Raw genomic sequence first — 21,835 nt, forward strand, 5'->3', positions numbered from 1 at the left:
AAGGCATCACATAGATAGTAGTAAGGTTAATTTACTCATCAGGATCTGAAACTAGCCATGGGTGCAGTGTACAGTGTCATGAGTACCTCCAGTGGCTTCCTTTGCATCCTTCTGTAGCCTTACCTGTGTGCTCCTAATTCAGCTCCTACTATCTGTTAAAATACCCAGACCTCTGGATTTCCACATTCATCTCTTCCCATGTCCCAAACACTGCACATTCAGATGATGTGGTCTGCTGTTAAGGTTACACTGCATTTTAACAGATGAAATTTTCTATTTTAAGATGAAAATAATTCAGAGGAATTGAGAGTTCAGATTAAAGCACAGCTGTAGATAACTGTGGCATGCAGAGGGAGATCATTTTTGTTGGCTTGAGGTACCCAGTGAGCTCACTGTGTAGAGAAGCTACTCTAAAAGAGGTGCAGGTGTCAGTGTTTCCTCTCCCCAGTATATAGTTTCAGAAAGTACATCATCATTGTATTGTACTCAAGAGACACACAAGAAATATTTGAATAAAACGGAAGGAGCCATTTCCTCATTAACCATTGAAGTATCTGGGTAATCAGGCGGTAAAGCAGACCTCATAAAATCAGAATGTGCAACACTGATTGTTAACCGAGCAGTAAAAGTATCTCTTAAAACGTACTAGGAAGTTATCTTTACAAATGTGACAACTTCAGATTGGTCTGTCTACTGATTAGGATTACAATTAATCTCTTTACACATGGTTAATGGAAATGGAGGGATTATGGCAACTATGCAGTCACACACTCAGATTCTGTGGGAGCCAGATTAGTTAACAAATAGCAACCAAGGTGGAAGAGGGGAGGTGGGTAAATCTCTGATAGCCACACAAACAGGAAGTGAGGTTGGGAGCTTGCTCAGCATTTTGACTACTTGGCTCAAACATTTCTGTTGCACAGTGTAATAAGAAAATTGGGTTTTCTTTAAATAAAAAAATTTATTTTTTTTTGAAAGGCAGAGTGAACAGAGAAGGAAAGAGAGAGAGAGGGAGTGAGAGAGAGAATGAGAACTTTCATCTACTGGTTCACTCCCAAAGTGGATACAATGGCCAGGGTTGGGGAGGACTACAGCAAGGAATCAGAAGCCCCATCCAGGTGTCCCACATGGGTGGCAGAGGCCCAAGTACTTGAGCCATCTTTGGCTGCTTTCCTAGGCATGTTAGCAGGAAGCTGGTTAGGAAAAGGAACAGCTGGGACTCAAACCAGCACTCTGATATGGGCAGCCAGTGTTGCAAGCAACCACTTAACCTACTGTTCTCCAGCACCAGCCCCAAGTATCAGTTCTTGAAAACTGTATTCTTTCAACTGTTTGGTTTTATGCTTTGTGCATTTTTTCCATAAAACTATAAAATAACAAAAATAAAAGATACAAATACAGATTATATATGAATCATTTTTTAAACTTGTCCCCACTAGTATATTTTAATTAATATTGTAAAGCCAAGATTCACTTAGGAAATGCTATAGATTCGTGTGTAGCTAGGGGGCTTCCCTCTTTTTTCATTCTTGAAGGCTGTCCATGGCCTCATCCATGTTCAGACTTAGTCCCCAAGCCTCCTTTACTTAGCATGTAAAGTAAAGCAGTCAGTCTTATTTTTAAAGCCACTAAATCGCTTAATCACAAACCCTGAATGGCTTTATAAGGTGCAACATGATCTCACATCCACATCTTTCAATCCAGTCTGTAAAGCAGTTCATAACATAGTAAGAGGAGAAGCAAAGTACAGCTCAGAGAAGCTTGTACAGTGCTATTCGTTCCCTAGAATCTGTAATTAGAATTTTGACTTTGTAACATGTACATTGATTATCTATTATGATCTAGCCTCATCCTTTGCATGAGGGGAACAGAATGGTGACATGACTAAGGTCCTCCTACCACAGAATGTCTTTTCTTCCTGTGGTGGAGGAACAGTGTTGAGATGTACAGAAAGAGAAGGGTAACTGTTGAAGGTGATCGTTACTCTGAAAGAATAACGCAGGGTAGGAGGATACTTAGAATCTGCTAGAGGGATGGCTACCTTAGGACTTGTGATCACTATCTTAGGACTTGTGATCAGAATCAGGACATTTGATCTCTGAACAAGTGATATTTGAGCTGAGATGTGAAAATATTTTAAAAGCTAGACATGTGAGAGTGTAGGAGGAGATTGTTCCTGGCTGAGGGGCTTGTGATATGAAGTCTCTCAATGAAAATGAGAGTAACTAAGACAGGTGTGACCACAGCCAGGTGATGTATCATGGGGAATCTGAGAAGAGGGCAAAGGCGAGACAGAGTCTTACAGCAGTGAGAAGTTTGCATTTCATTTCCATTGCAATTGGAAGCTACTGGAGAATACTGAGCAGGATTATCTTACCTAAAAAGATAATTCTGGCTGCTGCAGCGGGATGAAGGTGAATGTGAGCACAGAGCCTGGAAAAGTGTCTAGGATCCTATTGCAGTGTTCCAAGTCAAGTAGTGTTCATGACTTAAACTAAAGACTAGGAGTAAAGAAATGACGGTTATAAAACTGATAGTTTTAAATACTAATTAGAGGATCATTAGATGTAACAGTCCTGTGTTTGTTAGTTTCATTCCATTTTTATTGCTGTTTCAAGTATTTTTGCCACTATATACAGTCTCTTGTTTAATTTTTCTCTGAGTCTACTATCTTCCCACATCCAGTCCTCTCCATGTATTGTAATCACACTTCTCCCAGCACATTTACAGTCTTGCTACTGGTAAGAACCTTCTGTGACTCCCCATGGCCTGCAGACACATGAGTCCTAACACAAACTCAGTTACTCAGTTCCCTTTTAGACCAGTGATTCTGGCATTATTCCATGAGCAAGTTTTATGCTTTCCTTTTTCAGTGCTTTGGAATATTCCTTACACTGCCCTGCTTCCCTCCACTGCTCTCTGTTGGATTCCAGAGAATTCATTCTTCAAGGACTGAGTTTGTCACCATGAAGTATTTTCTAGTCTTGACAATTATAAGTAATCTGTGCTTATTTGGAGTTCAATGTCATTTTCTTAATGACTTTATATTGATAGTGTTTAGGGTTTTCTTTGGTCATGGGTTTATCTAGGTTCATCTGTCAATGCTTTCAGAACATTTATACTAATATCTTCAGGTTAGGAGTCACTGGAGATGTGAAGATAAATATCACATGGACCTTTAAGGAATCCAAAGTCTAATAGAGAAATCAGGAGGAAAACAAACTTAAAATTCTGAATAACTTGTGCTTGAACAGAGATAGGACATGGGTACTTCAGAAAGCTCACATAAAGCAGCTGTAGTGGACCAACAGATTAAGCCCTTGCTCCCAATCCAGCTGCCTGCTTGTGTGGCTGTGAAAGTAGCAGAGGATGACCCAAAGGCTTGGGCCCCTGCACTCATGTGGGAAAACTGTATGGCGCTCCTGGTTCCTGGCTTCGGACTGGACCAGACCTAACTGTTCACCGTTCAGGGGGTGTGAACCAGCAGATGGAAGATCTCTCTGTCTCTCTCTCCCCCTCCTCCCCTCCTCTTTTCTTCCTTCCTTGTCAGGTAAATAAATAAATATTCAAAAATAAGGAAGGTACTAATATCAACCTTCTAGTATAAGTTTAAACAAGATTATCTGACTTTATGAGATGTTTTGCCATTATTATTGATTTTTATTATTTATTTTAAAGACAGCTATAGAGAGATAGAGACAGAGAGGAAGGTCTTCCATCAGCTGATTCACTTCTCAAATGTCCACAATGGCCTGAGCTGGGCCTGTCCAAAGCCAGAAGCCAGGATCTGCTTCTAGGTGCCCCACATGGTTGCAGGGACCCAAGCACTTGGGCCATCTGCTGCCATTTTCCCAGGCCCATTAGCATGGACCTGTATCAGAAGTGGAGTAGACAGGACTCTAACTGGCTCCCACATGAGGTGCCAGCACTGTAGATGAGGGATTTAAAACCCACTGAGCCACAGTGCTGGTCCCATTGCTATTGAATTTAATTGATCTGGATATTCAGTGTATTAAATGTTATCTCCCCCTTCAATTAATTTTAATATTCCTTTATGCCATTAACCCCATTTTTTTGGCTACAAGGAGTTTTACATTTATTATAAATAATTATTATATAACAATTATTATTAATTCTTCCTTATCTCAACGTAATGAATTTACTATTCCAATTTTTATTATTGAAAAAACTGAAAATCAAAAGTAAATCAAGGAACTTCCAATTTATAGCATTAAATTATGTATTCTGAACAAGTTTTGCCATGTTTCAAAAGTTTTAACATTAAATGAAATTCTGCATTATATTAAAATGGTGAGAAATGATGAGTTCAAGAAAAAAAAAATATATATATACACACACAGAGCATCTATAACAAACTTGGCTAATGTAAAACAAAAAAGATGTCCAGAGCTCAAATCCTGCCAGTAAGCAGCTCAGTGCAACATGACAGTGCTGCCCTCAATGTACTGTTGCTCCCCAGTTCCAAAGATCAGGAGCAATGGTCAGAGCTGTGCCGATCCAAAGCTAGGAGCCAGGAGCTTCTGCTGGGTCTCCCACGTGGGTGCAGGGGCCCAAAGACATGGGCCATCTTCCACTGCTTTCCCAGGCCATAGCAGAGAGCTGATTGGAAGAGGAGCAGCCGGGACTAGAATAGTGCCCATATAGGATGCCAGTACTTCAGGACAGGGCGTTAACCCTCTGCGCCACAGCGCTGGCCCCTAAAGGTTTTTTAAAATGCTCATAAATTAGTATAAATATATGCTTAAAATTTGTGAGCTTATATGGAACAGAAATGACAAAAACACACTAAAATAGGAGTAGTAGAGGAAAATATGTATTACTAAACATATGTGCAATAAGAATTATTTTTTTACCTTATATATCAAACAAGGAAAGATTATAGGCCATTTGACAAGAGAAATTGTTTCTCATATTCCTGAAAATCTTTCCCCATTTAATATTTAAAATGCACAGACAGAGGTTGCCAATGACTCTTAGAGAGCTGCTTGTTTTGTAGTTTTCACTTTCTCGTGAGCAAGTGCATATGTGAGGGCTGGTTGTGCATGCACGAGCATGTACTTTGCCGACATTAAATAAAATCACAACACAACACCAAGTACATCCACTCATTCACGTGTGCCTGCAGTCCACCTCAGGAGACTCAAAATACAAATACAAGCTGCTATTTGGTGTCATCCCATGAATATGGCAGCTTGTATATTTTTTTCTCCTTAACATTTTAACCCTGGGCAGATTGTCTGCATTGACACACACCAAAATCAATTCTGCTGTGCAATTGCTTATAAAATTCCCCTTCCCTGAGGAATTTGTTTCTTTATTTAAACAAAAACTGGGCTTGGAGGAAACTGATAAAAGATACAAACACTTAAGACATTTTAATTTTGTAAAGTGGGACAGTCAATGGACCAAAGTATTGGAAGTGTTTCTTCCAAATTGAGAATTAAGACACTGATAGTCTTTAAAGGAAAAAAAAAAGGCAAAACAAAACATGTCAATGTCTCCTGTGGTAAATTACACACAAATAAAAAAAATTCAAAAGTAGTTCAGCTTCCAGCCACATACCACAGTGTAACATAATTACAATTGACCAAAAACACAGCTAAAATTTACAAACTAAAAATTCATAGTTTCCTTAGAGAGAAAGGAAATAAAGGTAATATATTTAGCATATATCAAATGTAAAACTCAATATGAATAAAAAATAAAATGTAGAAATATATATACTATGCAACAATACAAATGGGAATTATATATAATGCTGTCCCCATTACAGTTGTCAATAGCATTTGAATATGGCTATCATGAATGAAGACTCAATTTTAAACTTAATTTATACTTAGTTTAAATAGCCAAATATAGCTGTCTATCAAGCTGGACAGCACACATCTATAGTTTTAAAAAGAATTTTAGCAGTTATTAATAAATCTCAAAAATATCAAATGATAGTATTAAATATCAAAGTTTGATTAAATAATTATGTCTGACATTTGCCCCACATATAAGCTTCAATCAAAGTTAAGCATTAAGCAGCACCACAGCTCAATAGGCTAATAATCCTCCACTTGCGGTGCCGGCACACCAGGTTCTAGTCCCGGTCCGGGCACCAGATTCTGTCCCAGTTGCCCCTCTTCCAGGCCAGCTCTCTGCTGTGGCCCAGGAGTGCAGTGGAGGATGGCTCAAGTGCTTGGGCCCTGCACCCCATGGGAGACCAGGAAAAGCACCTGGCTCCTGCCATCAGATCAACGCGGTGCTGATCTCTCTCTCTCACTGTCCACGCTGCCTGTCAAAAGAAAAAAATTTAGCATTAAAACGAGATTGATCCATCTTTCAAAATCTAACCATGTCATGGAGATTCACATAGCAAACAGAAAATAACTGACAAATATACTACCCAAAATGTCAGGTACAACAACTAGAAACTCAAAAGACTTAAAAAATTGAAGACAATGGCTAACATTTCCGACAATCAGATAAACACGGGTAAACAGATAAATACGGTCAGTTAAAATGCTAAAAATAGGTTACATAATTGTAATCATTTAATTTGAGAGAGAACACATTTGAATAAAAATGAGACTATTTGGTAATAGCTTATAAATATGTTAATTTGCAGTGTCTTGGCTTTCCATGCCTGAAATGCTCTCAATGGCTTTTCAGACATTCTAATGAAGAAAAGACTGCACAAAGTATAGAGATTTTACCTATCATGCATATTTTATTATATATAGTAAAATTATATTTATTTAAAATTATCTGTCAAATATGTATTTTCTCGTCTAAACTTAAGCTCTACATTCTTATATTTCATATCAACATATTCCCCATAGGAGCCATTTGTGTTATCAGTAGCTATTTAGTTAAAATATTTCATTTTACAAAAGTGAGAAGGTGACTTGAGTAAGTTGATCGAACTTGTTGATGGCCGAAGTGGAAATGAGCTCTTTCCTCAATTCTGTAATTTGTGTTAATCTTGTTTGCTTGTGTTTAACACATCTTCAATTGCAGAAACATTTAATGCCTTCAGTGTGCAAAGCACTCTGAAGCAAAGAGGACCAAAACATAAAAAACCCATGTCTTAAGTCTTAATCAGAAAGGGATGGAGACTAAATAAGTTAATACTGTTTCTGCCCACTGGGCTCCTTTCTTCTAATGCAGTGTTTGTCAGCTTTGGAAATATTGACATTTTGGGTCAGATTTTCTTGTGGTTATTGTTGCTGTGAGAGGCTGTTATGTGCAGGGCAGGATGTTTTGCAGTACCACTGACTGCCAGTTGTTCTGAGAGGCAAGCTTCAAAAATCTTTGGGGACCCTTGTGTGACTTAAGGATTCTTAGAGCTTTCTGAGATTTTAACAAAGAGTTTTACAGTCACACTTTTGGTTTTATGTTTTACGTTTAGATCCCATTTTTCTCTGACCCACATTCGATGTTTGCACAAAAGCACTGCTTTAATGTTGCTAATTGGAGAAGCTGGAAATGAGGATGAGTTTTATTTTCAAACTCAGCAAGTTCTAGCAGCTAGTTCTTCCTTTTGATTTTTCTTTTCTTTCATTCTGCTGTAAAAAGAGTAAGCCAGACAGCACCTACAACATTCTGCTTGATTCTCTCCATAGCTTCATCTCCCAGTTCCTTAGTGTGTTTTCTATTTTTTATTTAACCAGTGGTTTCTCTATTGACAGACTTTCTGTGACTTCCTAACAGAGAACTGTTTCATTTATTTTTCCCATGTTTTTTCTCACTTTCAGTAAAGTCTTCGCTGGCAGCCTTCTTCAGGACTGTCTCTCTTTCCAATAGTCTCTTTAATGCCCTTGAATCTTTCAGTGGTGCTTTCCTGAAAACCCTTCCGGTTTCCTTTTAGTCCCATAGACACTTTATCTTGGAGTTTAGTTTCAGTAGTAGTTTCAGTAGCAGGAAATAAATATAAAAACATCATCACTGGCCCTCAGTACAAAACCTCCACCCCACCCAACCTGCCCTCCCTGTCCCTCCTCCAAGTAACCACCCCCCACCACTGGCTGATGGCAGTGGCTTCACAGCTGCTGTCTCCCCTACACACCCCGAGACTGTCACAGGCCAGCACCGCGGGCTTGCACAGATCATGAGAGAAGCAGGAGTGAAAGATGCCCGAAGACACTGCGCTGCCAATCTGTTCCCACTTCCGTATGGCACAAATGTCTTCAAGGATCTGATCTTTTAGATAGGAGTGATAAATAACTTTTCAGAAAAAAATCCTTTAAAAGGAAGCCCGTCATTCTGATTATTCCAAATTGGTCATTGAGACACTGTCATTGGACAGAGAGAGAGAGAGAGACAGAGAGAAAGGTCTTGCTTTGCCGCTGGTTCACACTCCAATGGCCTCCGTGGCAGGCATGCTGTGGCCACTGCACCACGCTGATCCAAAGACAGGAGCCAGGTGCTTCTCCTGGTCTCCCATGGGGTGCAGGGCCCAAGCACTTGGGCCATCCTCCACTGCTCTCCTGGGCCACAGCAGAGAGCTGGCTTGGAAGAGGGGCAACCAGGACAGAATCCGGCGCCCCAACCAGGACTAGGCAGAGGATTAGCCTATTGAGCCGCGGCACCAGCCAGATTGGTATTTCTATAGGTATGAGGACTCTATTATCTACTGTGTGCAGTATTAATTCTTCTGGTTTTAAATCTTCTATGGGAGTATATGAGAGCCAAAGTTTAAGTCCCAATTTCTGTGCATTCAGAGCTTCGGTATTTTTGGTGTCCTGTATCTTTTATGGTTAAGAGGAGTTGTTAATTTCATCGTTCCTATGTATATAATTTGTAAATATGAATGTGCAAACAAGATTTGAGTAATAATAAATAAATAATAAAAGACAATAAATAGTGTTTCTTGGGGATCTGCAGTTCTTTTTATGGGTTAATTTGGTTGTTAGCATAGGTGAAATAATGTAAAGAATTCAATAGCTAGTTAAGAATAAGATTAGGGTGTAGTCATGAAAGTATAATACTTTTTCTATAATGGATGATGTAGGATCTTGGAATGCTAGTTGACCAGCCATGCCATAAAGATATGAAAAATTTTAATTAAATTAACCTTGACAAAGTTAGGTGATATTTTTACTTATATTTTTATCAAGGAAGAGTTTAAGGGGTTCAATTCATTCCTTTTTAAAAAATATTTTGAGAGATTTTATTTATTTGAGAGATTTATGGATAGAGGGAGAGGCAGAGAAAAACATTTTCCATCCTCTGATTCACTCCCAAAATGGCCACAGCAGTTGGAGCTGCACCAGTCACTTGTCTTGAGCCTCTTCTGGGTCTCCAGTGCAGGTGAAAGAGTCCAAGACCTCAGCCAACTTCTACTGCCCTCCCAGGCCATAGCAGTGACATCAGTGGAGCAGCTGGGACTCAAATCAGCACCCATATGGGATGCTGGCACTGCAGGTGGCTCAGCGCAATGCTGGTCCTGAGTTAGACATTGGCTCACCCCCCCCCCCCCAAATGGCCACTATGGCCAGAGTGATGCCGATCAAAAGCCAGAAGCCCGGTGCTTCCTCCTGGTCTCCCATGCAGGTGAAGGGGCTCAAGCACTTGGGCCATCCTCCACTGCCTTCCCTTCCGGGCCACAGCAGAGAGCTGGACTGGAAGAGGAGCGCCTGGGACTAGAACCTGGCACCTATATGGGATGCCAGCACTGCAGGTGGAGAATTAACCAAGTGAGCCATGGCACTGGCCCCCTCTTTTTTTATTAAATATTTTATTTATCTGAAAGGCAGAGTTACAGAGAGAAATAGTGACTGAGAGGGTGAGAGGTTTTCTATCCTCTGGTTCAATTGACAATTGGCTGAAGTGGCCAGAGCTGAGATGATCCGAATCCAGGACTCAAGAGTTTCTTCTGGGTCTCCCATGTGGGTACAGTGGCCCAAGGACTTGGGCCATCCTCTTCTACATTCCCAGGTGCATTAGCAGAAAGCTGGATCAGAAGTGGAGCATCTGGGACTCAAAGTGGCTCCCATATGGGATTCTGGTGATGCAAGCAAGGGCTTTAAGCTGCTGTGCCACAAAGCCGGTCCCAGGAAAATTCTAGCTATAAATAATGATCATTCAACTGGTGGTGCTGGGTATTTGACTATAGTAAGTTATTTAATATTAACTATTATGATGAAATTAGTGGCTGTAAAATTTGTTGACATCTGCCAGGTGAAGTGCAAAGATAGTAAATTTACCAAAGCTCCTATGTGTGCTAATTATTGGTTGCAGGTGGCTAAACTGTCTATCCTGTTCCCATCTCAGCTTCTATTGTAGAAAATAAGTAGTGATGAAAATCAGGGGAGTAATAATACAAAGCAGATTGTTTACTTGAGGAAATGTTATATCTGGGGTTCTGGCATTGTAATTTTGGACAGTGTGGGTGTATTTGATTGAGTCAAGTGTGAAGACATGACTTAGATGGTATTCAGTGTTTATGTTCTCATGTGCTTTCTAGTGGAATAAGGTGTATTTTGCCACATGTCCATGTTCTTTGAAAGTGATTTTGGATTATGGTGGACTTATACATCGTATATGACTTTGGTGATATGCTATCCTCAGTACAGGTCTGTGGTTATGTGAGCAGATTATAGGTGGAAATGTGTAGTCATATTTGGTTGGTTGTCTGTTCTTCACTGACCAATGTGTCTATCCTGACAATACTACATGGGCTTAATTGGTTAATAGAAAAGTGTTGACATGGAAGGCACTTAATTCCCATTTTTTGAAATTGTTTCAGTTACTTTAGTGTCTTTGCTTGTCCACATTTGATTTTATTTTAAAAAATGTGCATACCATTTTTAAACCGGGGGAAGTTATGTAACTTGGTTTTTCCATTTAATATTTCATCACCTGTGATTTCCTCATTAAAACACAAATGAACTACAGATCCATAGTATTGTGGGCGTGGACATATTGGAATGTATTTAAGGTATCTAATCTCACTAAATGCCTGAAATCTCCACTGCTCAGAATTCCTTATTATAATGGATAACGCTAAACTAGAATCCTTTAAACATTTCTTTGAAGAAACACAGAAATTGTATGTATTTCTAGGGCAGGGGGTAATGGGCTGGCAGCATCCTTTGCACACACTCACAGAGATGATCTCATAGCATTGGCTGTTTTCATGTTGCCTGTGTGTTATGTTTAAATATCATGTGGTCATGTTCATCCATCATTTTCTTTTTGGTCCTTTGGGCTTTGTTTTATGCCTGAAAGCCCCTCTTCAGTCTGTAATGCCAGGATTTGTTGTTGCTGGGAGTGCTAGGGTTTCAATGTGGGTCGCCTAAGACACATGATTTCTAGTTGTTTCTCAGTCAGTGAGCCAGTCCTCCATGTAGCTACATTGGCCTCTCTAGGAAAGGGAGTTTTAGGCAGAGCCAGCTTTGTAATAGGACATAGTGTTCAGGGTCTGGGGCTTTCCCTGGCTTCTGGAACTTCCTCCTGGAAGTCCCATCCTGATAGGATTGTCCATCCAGCCTGGTGCCATGCTATACCATACCTATGTGTACTGTCTCCATGGTTAAGTGAGAACACAAGGTAAGAGAATGTTCTTAGAGTAGAGGTCCAGTTCCTGCCAGACCCATCCGCACTAGAGATTCTAAAATCTTGGACTTAACAAAAAGATGGTTTTCCTTCTAGTGGACATCTTTGGAAAGAATGGTCAGCTCCCTAATGTGTTACTTGTTGCCATAGGTAGTTCAGTGACAGTCCCTGGAGATTGGTGTGGCCATGGGCCCATGGCCCTTGTAGTGAAGGGAATTCCTGGGTGTGTATACCCTCAAGATTGCCAGTACTGGAGGGAAGGGCCAAATGGACAGTAGTCAAAGGAAGTAAATGTGTGTGTGTGTCAGACTGCATGTTTTAATGCGCTGTGTATCTTATTTGTATTTGTGTAATTTCTTATGCATGTGGGATAAGATGTCTATTTTACTTATTCTTGTGGTGTACATGTTGTATGTATTTGTTTGTATACATTTGTAGAAATGGTGGCATTAATTAATGTATTGTTTTCTGCTAGGGAGTTGAAGCATCCTGGATGCAAGAATACAACTAACCAGGCAAAGGAACCATATTCACTATGTTTAGAGTGGTACAAGTAGTCACATAGTGAAGCATGTATCTTTAGGAGTTTGTTCAATGTTTATGTACATTTTAAGGTTTATTTTTGCCAGGATTTCTCCAAGAGCACTATTTTAGCTATGAATAGCATACAGAGCAAAAACATGCCAATCATGGGCCAGCGGAAGTGTGGAACACTGTCTGGACTGAAGTCATATGGCTGACCTTTGTCCTTCGGGTACTGGAAAGCATAGGGGACATAAAAAACCAAAGAGAGCCTTGGAAGTTCCAAGTTATCATCAGGCCACTCTCACGTGGCAGACCTGTACCACCAGCGTTATGTCATCAGAACTCAGGCCTACATAGACTACCTCCAAGTCAGCCTCAGCTCTCTTCATGTGAAAATGCTCCACAAAGAGGCACAACTTCAGTTCTTTTGGGATCTGAGTCTCTCAGGCTCATAGCTGATTCAAAGGATGTATTTTACTTTGGTGGACAGAGTGTCCATCTTCCCACCAAGATTCAGATTCCTGTTGTCAGGGCTGTTTTAATGAAAAGGCCCTGGTTATTGGTGTGCACTAAGGGCCCCTGGAATGGGCAGTGAAGGGCCTCCCGGTGTGTTATGCCCTAAGCTTGCAAGTGAGGTGTGGAGGGCCCCATGCCTAAGCTTGCCAGTGAGGTGTGGGGGGCCCCATGCCTCCTGGACAAATAGACTATACACATTATAAACGTCTCTATGTATGTGTTCCCTGGTGTTTTGTGTGTATATGAACATTGTCTTCTTACAGAAACATGGATTTAAGACTAATGGAGTTATTTCTCTGCTACTCATTTTGAGGAGATATATGTTTGCATGTATTTTTAGTGTGTAAGCTCTAGAAAAAATGGCAGAAGTAAATTCCTCCCTTCTGCAATGTCAGATTATCGCATACAGCTCCACAGTTTATAGACCAACACGAGTATATATACAATATATATATGTACTTCCTCAGAGGTTTGTTTAATACATATACACATTTACAGATGTTAATTTGTCTAAGAGTTTGAACTTTTGTTGTGACCATGATATGAGTCTCCACCTGTCAATTCTGAAGGAAGGGACTCCTGGAAAGACTAATGGACAGGGGTCTGGGGCTGACCCATGGCCTTGGTCCTGACTGCTGGCTCTGTGCATGGGCCATTTACACATGCACACACCTCCAACAGTTTTGCCAAGTGTCTTGGCCTAGTACTGATGGTCCCTAAGTTAGACACTCTCCTTATGCATCCTCCTGGGCTTTCAGGCCAGACATCCAGCCTCTACCTGGTGAAGAATATCTTTCACATGGGATGTTGTCAGAAATGGGTGGTAAACAGCCATGGGTCCTGTCTGTCTCTCCAAAGTGGAGGGAGGGTGTACAGCATGTGGACCCCAGTTGTTTCCAAGAGAGTCAGTGAGCTTTCCCTGCAGTTCCCCTGGGCAGTCTTTCTAGGACATGCTGCATTGGCCAAAGCTGGCTATCCTAGAGTGTGTATCCTTCAGGCCTGTGCCAATTCCTGGGCCTGAGGAGTCTACACACATCCCAATTTTAGTTGTGGCAGGACCACCCCTCCAGCCTCATGCTATATGACCTAGTGCCTAGGTTTAATACCTACAAGATAACCCCCCCCAAAACACTGAGTTTGTGGACAGACTGGGGGGAGAGGCAAGGCTTCACCTACCCTTGTCAACCCCTAAGTCTTTGAGTACCATGAGTATTTCAAAATGTGGGTTTTCTTTCTGGAAAAGAGTGACCATGGTTTTCTTTCTTCGGAAAGAATGGCTAACAATCCACTGATGTTAAGGTCCCTGGTGTCAATGTTGATGCACTTACATGCCCATGGTGATCGGTGTCATCCCATGGTAAATGGAAATATCAGCAAAAGTTCTCTCTATATGTTCTTGACCCCCAAGCTTTCCAGCACAGAAGAGGAGGACTCATTCACCCCTATGTGAAGAGCTTGAGTGTGTGTGTCCGATTTTGTGTGAGCTCTTTGGGGGTGTGTATATTACTTTTATAAGCCCAATGTGTTGTGAACATCATGTCCATGGGTGTTATGGATTGGTTTCTATCTGTATTTATTTCTAGGATACATGTTTTCATGTATTTGTGGTATGCAAATTTGTAGATTAAAGGTGGTCCTGAATTCCTCCTTCCTTTGGGAGGGAAACATCTTGGAAGGAATGATACAGCTTCACAAGTAAGAAATGACATTTTCTTTTTTTTTATTTTTTACAAAAGATTTCAATAATTTTGAAAGGCAGTGCTACAGAGTGGGAGAGGCAGAAAGAGAGGAGAGAGGGGGAGAGGGAGAGAGAGAGGTAGAGGGGGGAGGGAGGGGGAGAGAGAGAAAGAGACCTTCATCCACTGTTTCAATCCCCAGGTGACCACAACAGCCAGGGCCACGTAGAAGCCAGGAGCAAGGAGTCTCTTCCAGGTCTCCCATGAGGGTGCAGGAGCCCAAGCACTTGGGCCATCTTCTGCTGCTTTCCCAAGCACATTAACCAGGAAATGTGTCTAAGGATGTAGCTCCTGTTCCATCCACTCAGAGTTACAGAGATAGAGAAGGAGGGGCATAGAAAGAGGTCTTCCATCTGCTGGTTCACTCTCCAAATGGCTGCAATAGCAGAAGCTGCCCTGATCCAAAGCCAGGAGCCAAGAGCTTCTTCTGGGCCTCCCACATGGGTGAAAGGCCACAAGGACTTGGGCCATATTCTACAGCTCTCCCAGGCAATAGCAGAGAGCTGGATCAGAAGAGGAGCAGCTGAGACTAGACCCGGCACCCATATGGGATGCTGGGGTTTCATGCCTGGGCTTTAACCCACTGCACCACAGCACTGGCCCCTCCACCCATTGATATCATCACTTCTGGACTTGTTGCCTCTGAATTATCCACACCGTACACAACTGTATCAGGAGGCCAGACCAGTGCTCCATTGCATGCCATGAATGTGTTTCTGAAGTCACAGGTACATACCACATTATCCATGAATTCTGCCAACAGGTGCCTGGACTGTTTGGAGACAGATGACCTATATATGCTTGCAGGGTATCAGAGGCTTGAAGAGCTTGTATGATATTAATCTTGCCTTTTGCTCACAATTGATGGCATGAGTGTGTATGTCTGTGGGGGTGGAGTTATGATGCAGCTCTGGAGGCCAGCTGGTGGCCCCAGTTTATGACCAGGCTGCTCCACCTCTGATCCAGTACCTTGCCAATGCACGTGGGAAAGCAGTGGGAGATGGCACAAATGCCTGGGCCCCTGCACCCATTTCAGAGATCTGGATGAAGCTACTGGCTTCAGCCTTTGGCCTGGCTCAGCCGTAGATGTTGTGACATTTGGAGAGTAACCACCAGTGGATGGGAAATCTCTCTCTCTCTCTCTTTCTGTGTGTGTATGTGTGTATGCATGTATGTCTCCTTCCCCCTCTCTCTAACTCTGCCTTTCAAATAACTAAATCTTGAAAAAGATAGATGCAGCTTGGGGGGGGGGGTTCAGCCATTCCACCAATGGGAATCCATGGATAGTGAGTAGTAGAACATCCCAGGATACCAGAAGCCAGAAAGAATTTCATTCATGAACTCCTGGTATGTGAGTATAAGATCATAATTTTATTTCTCAAGCCAACCAGCCTGTAGTGTGTATGTGTGTGTAATTCTTTAATTGCTCAGGAATGGGATTAATGACATTTTATGGATGAGAGTTTTTATATTTTCACATTAAGTTTTTTACGTCAGCAAAGAAATTTCAAAGAATACTTTTGCTTTAACCATATATTTCCAAGATAGTGTATGTAAGGACAACAAGGGTGAATCAGTAAGTATGATCCTTGGCCACTCTGTGTCAAACACAAGAGACCATGGTAAGCCTGATATACATGCTTGAACTTGGCAAAACTCATTTCCTCTGGAGTCATGGGCCTAGGTGGACCTGACCTTTTTTGTACCTCTTTGATAATCTAAGGGATTAAAAATACCTAGCAATCACTAATTAACTAAAAAACATTTTGGTATCTAAAACCAAATTTTTCTGAAATAAGATTGATGTTAAAGTAAAATGAAGAGCCGGCGCCGTGGCTCACTAGGCTAATCCTCCACCTTGCGGCGCCGGCACACCGGGTTCTAGTCCCGGTCAGGGCGCCGGATTCTGTCCCGGTTGCCCCTCTTCCAGGCCAGCTCTCTGCTATGGCCAGGGAGTGCAGTGGAGGATGGCCCAGGTGCTTGGGCCCTGCACCCCATGGGAGACCAGGAAAAAGCACGTGGATCCTGGCTCCTGCCATCGGATCAGCGCGCTGCGCCGGCTGCAGCGGCGGCCATTGGAGGGTGAACCAACGGCAAGGGAAGACCTGTCTCTCTCTCTCACTGTCCACTCTGCCTATCAAAAAAAAAAAAAAAAAAAAAGTAAAATGAAAATTTTTTGTTCTAAGCTTAAATGACACATATGTAAATAAGAAACTCCAGATTTTGTGACTCAAAGAAACCAAAATATTTGAAAACTTAATAATCCTATGAATAAAATGGTGACCAATAAAAACAGGCTAATCAGAGAAAAAAATTCTGTAGACATAATAGAAATTAACTCCATAATCTCAGAGATTCTGATACCCCCAATATAAAGGAAAATAAAAATAGATTTGCAAAATTGGGGACTATTGTTCTCTTATAAAAGATGCCTTCCTAAATAGTATTGATAATAAGGTTAAGTTGAAAGAGAGAGAGGCTTTCACATGAAATAAATATAAAATACAGAGCCAAGAAATTAGGTGTCTTTTTTTTCAGCATTCCAAATACAATTGAAACAAATATTTCTGTATCCTATATCCATTCACAATTCCCAAAGCCAAATTTTCTATTAAAAAGAACAAAAATAAAATTTTGGTGACAATATGCTCTAAAGGGAGAAATCAGTAATAAAAAGAGATAAAAGACTCTGATACATGTAATTTGTGTTCTGAGCAAGGTAGTTTACAGGATGAGGGAAAATAGTGCAGACAATGATACCAAGGACATCAATACTAAGAATCAGGGAAACTCAGAAATGAATGTACAGAACTCAGGAAAGAAGGAAAACAGGAAAAAAATAACATCACTTGTGAAATGCAAACCAGAGGAAGCACAGAGACAGATGGTGCCTTTCAAGAAACAGAAGGTAAAAGGGGAAATATAAAGAATAGGTGCTTGACCAAAGATTTCAGAAGCTGAGAGAAATACTAGAAGTTGAATACAAGCATATGTATGAATGAGATTCCTGGAAGAGGAATACCAATGCAATGATCTAAAGGTAATAATTTTAATTCAAACTATTTCAGAAAATGATGATATGCTGTCAAAGTACATCTTCACAGAAAACTGGGTTGTTCTTAGAGTGACTGAAGTCATTTCTAGTAAAATCTGAGAATTAAAAAGTACTCAGGCATCTAGAATACACGGATGAGTAACATAGAAGGGAATGAAAAGGATCCAGCTTATCTGGGTTAGGAGGGAAAAGAATATATTTAAGATGCTCAAGAAGAAAAGGTTAAGCCAGAAACTGCATGCTGTGCAAGCTGACATTAGGTAAAAAATGCAATGTCATCCAAGTCTTTGAGAGAGATCTTGGGTGAGATGGACCCCAAGATCCCTTCGAGAGGAAGGAACAGATTGAAGCAGCCAACCTGGCAGTGACTTTTCTTCAGTGAAGACAAACGAGATTCCTTTTGAGGGAGATGATGGTGGTACTCACTAGGGTGACTACTTACTCTCTGATCATTTTAAGTTCTACATTTGCTAAAGGTGTTTTCTTTCGATTTATTTTCTTTGACAGAAAAGCATGTGCAGATCAACTAGCACTGGGTGACAAGAATTTATTGTCAAAGCTATCAGAATACTGATGAGGTGCATGTGGCTGAAGTTTCTCCTCCTGTATGGCTCAAGTTTCTGATGGCTTGGGAAACTCCAGCTCCTCTTTGTCCCATGACTCCACACTGCAGTCTCCTAAGTTGCTAAAAATTTCTGCAAAGATGAAACAGGTACAGGGATCAGTGGGGGAAGACAAGGTTGTTGTAGGGGTAGGAACAATGGGATGGGTGTGCAGCACTCCGAAGGCTCCTGTGCCCTGGAGGGCAACTCTAGTTCCTGACCTCCACAGAAATCAGGGTCATGGGTCACTGAGGCCCATTTGTGTGGGCATGGGTGTCCTACAATTGTGAATTCCATTAGGCATTCGCTTGGGCAGCCTTCAGAGGACATTTCACATGGCATTGAACCTGATGTACAGGAAAGGGGAGATCTCTTGGCCCCTGTGATTAAAAATCCAAGGCCCACTCCCCTGGGACTTATGAGCAGGAGGTTTGATGACACATAATGGGGAGTCCTGACACTTCCTACTCAGTCCTTTCTCCACCAGTCTGGGGCATGTTAATTATGGTCAACTGCACAGAGCTTTTTGGTTTCCTTCCCTAATCGTGTAGAAGTTCTTTCTATCCTCCACATAGAAGTCATTTCAGAGATTTTATTGGCAAGAATTATTCTGTGATATTTACCCAACCATTATTGCTTTACTATATTTGAGCATGGAAAATGTGATGGAAGACATTTCTTTTGTAGGGCCATGCAGCCAGTGTGTATTTGTAATTGAAGTATAAAATTAGTGCACAAATGAGAAGAACACTAGGTTCTTGACACCCTGCTCCTGTCACTCTTCAAAGTGAGTTTTGCCTTAATTGCTGACAATTAAGTTTAACAGGCACATACAAAATTTTATATGCACAAAAATAAGTGATCAACATGTAAAAAAGCATCTATCAGTCTCTGAGAATGGAGGCTGAGGGCCCCAAAAGGCCTGGGTAAATCCCCTCAGCTCTTGTGTTCTGTGCTGGCTCTTATGTGATGTCAGGTTGGGATGGGTAGCTACAAGGATTCAAAGATGAGTACAGTGGGCTCTCTTCCTGGTGTGAAAAGGCACCCAAAGGTGCCTCTCTCTGTCTCACCCTCTTCCTAATCTTCCTGAATTGGAGGTGGACAGGGACACCCCCCAGGATCTCCCCATACCTGTGAGGCTCCCTTTTGACTTCAGGTTGGGTTGGCAGGGACTCACCTTGTAGAGGGAAATGTTCAACAGCTATGATGTCTCTCCCCAGACACAACACAATTAACAGCCCCCTCCAAAGTCATTTGCATGGCAATGCTGCTAGCATCTACAGCCTTCCCTTCAGATGAAAGCAAAACTCCTCCTAGCTGCTCTAGGAGCTTCCATGGAATGGGGATGTGCTCTCTGGGACCACCTCAGGGCATATCCTTCCACTCTGTGGATCCTGAACATCCATTCATCTCCACTCTCAAGGTCAGGCTCATTGGCAGCCTCTCCACTTCTGGTCTACATTTAGTTGGCATCCCTGAGGTGTCACAAGAATGTGGAGCAATGGAGTCCATGTGACCTTATTTCCCTCACCCCCATCTACCTGCTGCAAGCTCACATTTCCTGTTCTTCTTGGCAGGATGTCCTGCATCCATAGTGCAAGTACATTAAATGCCTAGATCATACCAGGTTCTTCACAATGAGGATCAACTCTGGTGAGGAGGGAATGAGGGGGACAAAGGAATAGGAGCTTCTGAGCAAAAAGCTACAGAATCAGAAAGATATGAAAAAGGAAAACACTTACCCCCAGATCGCCACTTCCAATGGAAAGTTCAGAGATTACCATGTAGCCTTCCAGGTGCACAGGAGTAGGGAGTGATGAGGTTGCCAGAGAAAAGGAATGGGAAGAGTTAGACTTGAGGTGAGGACTTGGACCCCTGCTGCTGGTTCGATGATGTAGGCCAACCTTGGTACCCTCTTGGGGTTCCATCTCTATACCCCTGTTCCTGGGATTGGATGGCTTCACCTTTGTAATGAGTTAGAGGATGTCTGAACTTTGATCTCTTCTTTGAGCCTTCAGTATCCCATAATACTTGCTAGTCAGTGTCACCTTGTTCCTCCTTGTGTAGCCGTTGTCCATTTGTCGATGTGTGCAACACATTGATTTTCATGTGTCCCTTCCTCTATTTTGACTCATAGATATTGTCCATTTCCTTTGTCCTTGTCAACCTCCACCAACCATATTATTGTCTGCTATGGGAGCTTTGGAGCCCAAGATAATGCTATACTGCCACTTGCGGCTGGCATTGTGGTGCAGCAGGTGAAAGCACCACATGTGGTGACCACCGCATAGGATCACTTATTGGTGTCCCTGGTTCACCACTTCTGATCCAGTTCCCTGTTAATGTGCCTCGGAAAGCAGTGTAACATGGCTCATGCTTGGGTCCCTGCCACACATTTGGGAGACAGATGGAGTTTCAGGATCCTGGTTTGGCCTGGCCCAACCTTTTCATTGAGGTTATGTAGGGAATGAAACATTGGAAGGAAGATCTCCAAGTCATAACTCTGCCTTTCAAATAAGTATATAAATCTTTTAAAAATATATTTTCATGCACAGCAATATATCTGGAGATCACTTCTAAATGTGGGGAGTAAATGTCCTGGTCTCCTGTTGGGGCCTGAGAAGGTAACAAGGTAACAAGGACCAAGTCCATATATCTGGGTTAACCTTGTGGAGTTTGGAAATATTTAATCATCATAGCAATCCCAGATTTCCTGACCCATTTGAAAAGATGTCCCAAAGGGAGAGGAAATTTAATTTGTTCAAATTCTGGGAGGGAGTCCACAGCAGGTTTATTTTTGGCCATATCAATAAATGGAACTTGCTAGAGTTTTCACTGAGCAGTGGAAAGACTGGGAAGGACACTTTGCAGGCCTGAGGACAGGTAATCTGCTGGGTCTGCCTAGAGGAGGGAACACTTCAGTACTGTGTGTTTGGAGCAGTACATCTGAGGGAAAAGCAACACACAGCCTTGCTGCCCAGAGGCACTCCACTGAGCCCAGTACATTCCAAGGGATGAGGTCAGCAGGACCGTGAGGGCCAGTGTGTGCTTCGAGCACAGAATGCCCTAACACAGATCCTCTGGGAAGCCTGTGCATCTATGCAGTGTCTCCAGTAGCAACCGGGTAACAGCCTGTCACAAAGCCTATTCCAGACTTGGGTGAGATGGGGATGCCAAGAGGAACTCAAAGTAATGCTTGGCTGTCACAATTCTAGGATGCTGGGGCCTCCCCTGTCAGCACAGAGGAAGTATTCTTTAACTGGGCCAAACCTGGGGGTGTGAAGATTGGCAGTAGACAGTAAAGATAGAGCACAAAAGCATTGGTACATGTACTTGCTGTGCAGAGGGGCAGTGTCCACTACTCACTGTCACCTGGCACTTGCTACAAGGACTGTGTGGGTTTCAGCAAGTGTGTGTGTGAGATGGTGTCCCACTGTTTTAAATACTAAAGCAAGAAATCATCAGTAAAAATTCAGTTTGCTCCAATCCCATGGGCATATAACCTCTTCCTACTCTATAATTAATTTTAAAAAGAACAATGCAGACATCTGCATGCAATGTATTTTTTCCTTCTGAGTTAAAATGTCCTCTCCAGAGTCCAAAGCAGCAGATAATCCAAGCCTTCCTCTAATCTGATTCTCCATTATTTGTGGGTATTGCTCCTACCTGAGAGGCTTCATCCTCACTGTTGGACTTGGAAATGCTCTGCAAGACCCAATCTTGAGAGACACAAACAGACAATATGTGTTCTTGGAGAGTCTTGCCTATTCCTCCCCTCAGCCTGATCCCATCTTGGATTGCTCAACATGACCCTGCTCCCTCCTCTGTGCTCTCAG

General features: G+C 42.0%; 1 long non-coding RNA gene across 11 annotated transcripts in view; it reads left to right on the forward strand.

Moving 5' to 3' along the window:
- LOC103348706 (uncharacterized) overlaps nt 1–21,835 on the forward strand; it is a 57,872-nt gene that overhangs the window by 15,000 nt on the left and 21,037 nt on the right. For 7 of the 11 annotated variants that reach the window (XR_016231694.1, XR_016231686.1, XR_016231692.1 and 4 more), the window contains one exon: nt 17,905–19,733. This is a non-coding gene — a long non-coding RNA (uncharacterized LOC103348706). Of the gene's footprint in view, nt 1–2,873; nt 11,737–12,040; nt 14,302–17,904; nt 19,734–21,835 lie in introns of those variants that run through there. The other 4 variants (XR_016231697.1, XR_016231690.1, XR_016231688.1 and 1 more) reach the window with 3 other exon arrangements.

Source organism: Oryctolagus cuniculus, chromosome 3 (genome assembly GCF_051225735.1).
Source record: "Oryctolagus cuniculus isolate XC-2025 breed Fujian yellow rabbit chromosome 3, ASM5122573v1, whole genome shotgun sequence".
NCBI lineage: Eukaryota > Metazoa > Chordata > Mammalia > Lagomorpha > Leporidae > Oryctolagus > Oryctolagus cuniculus.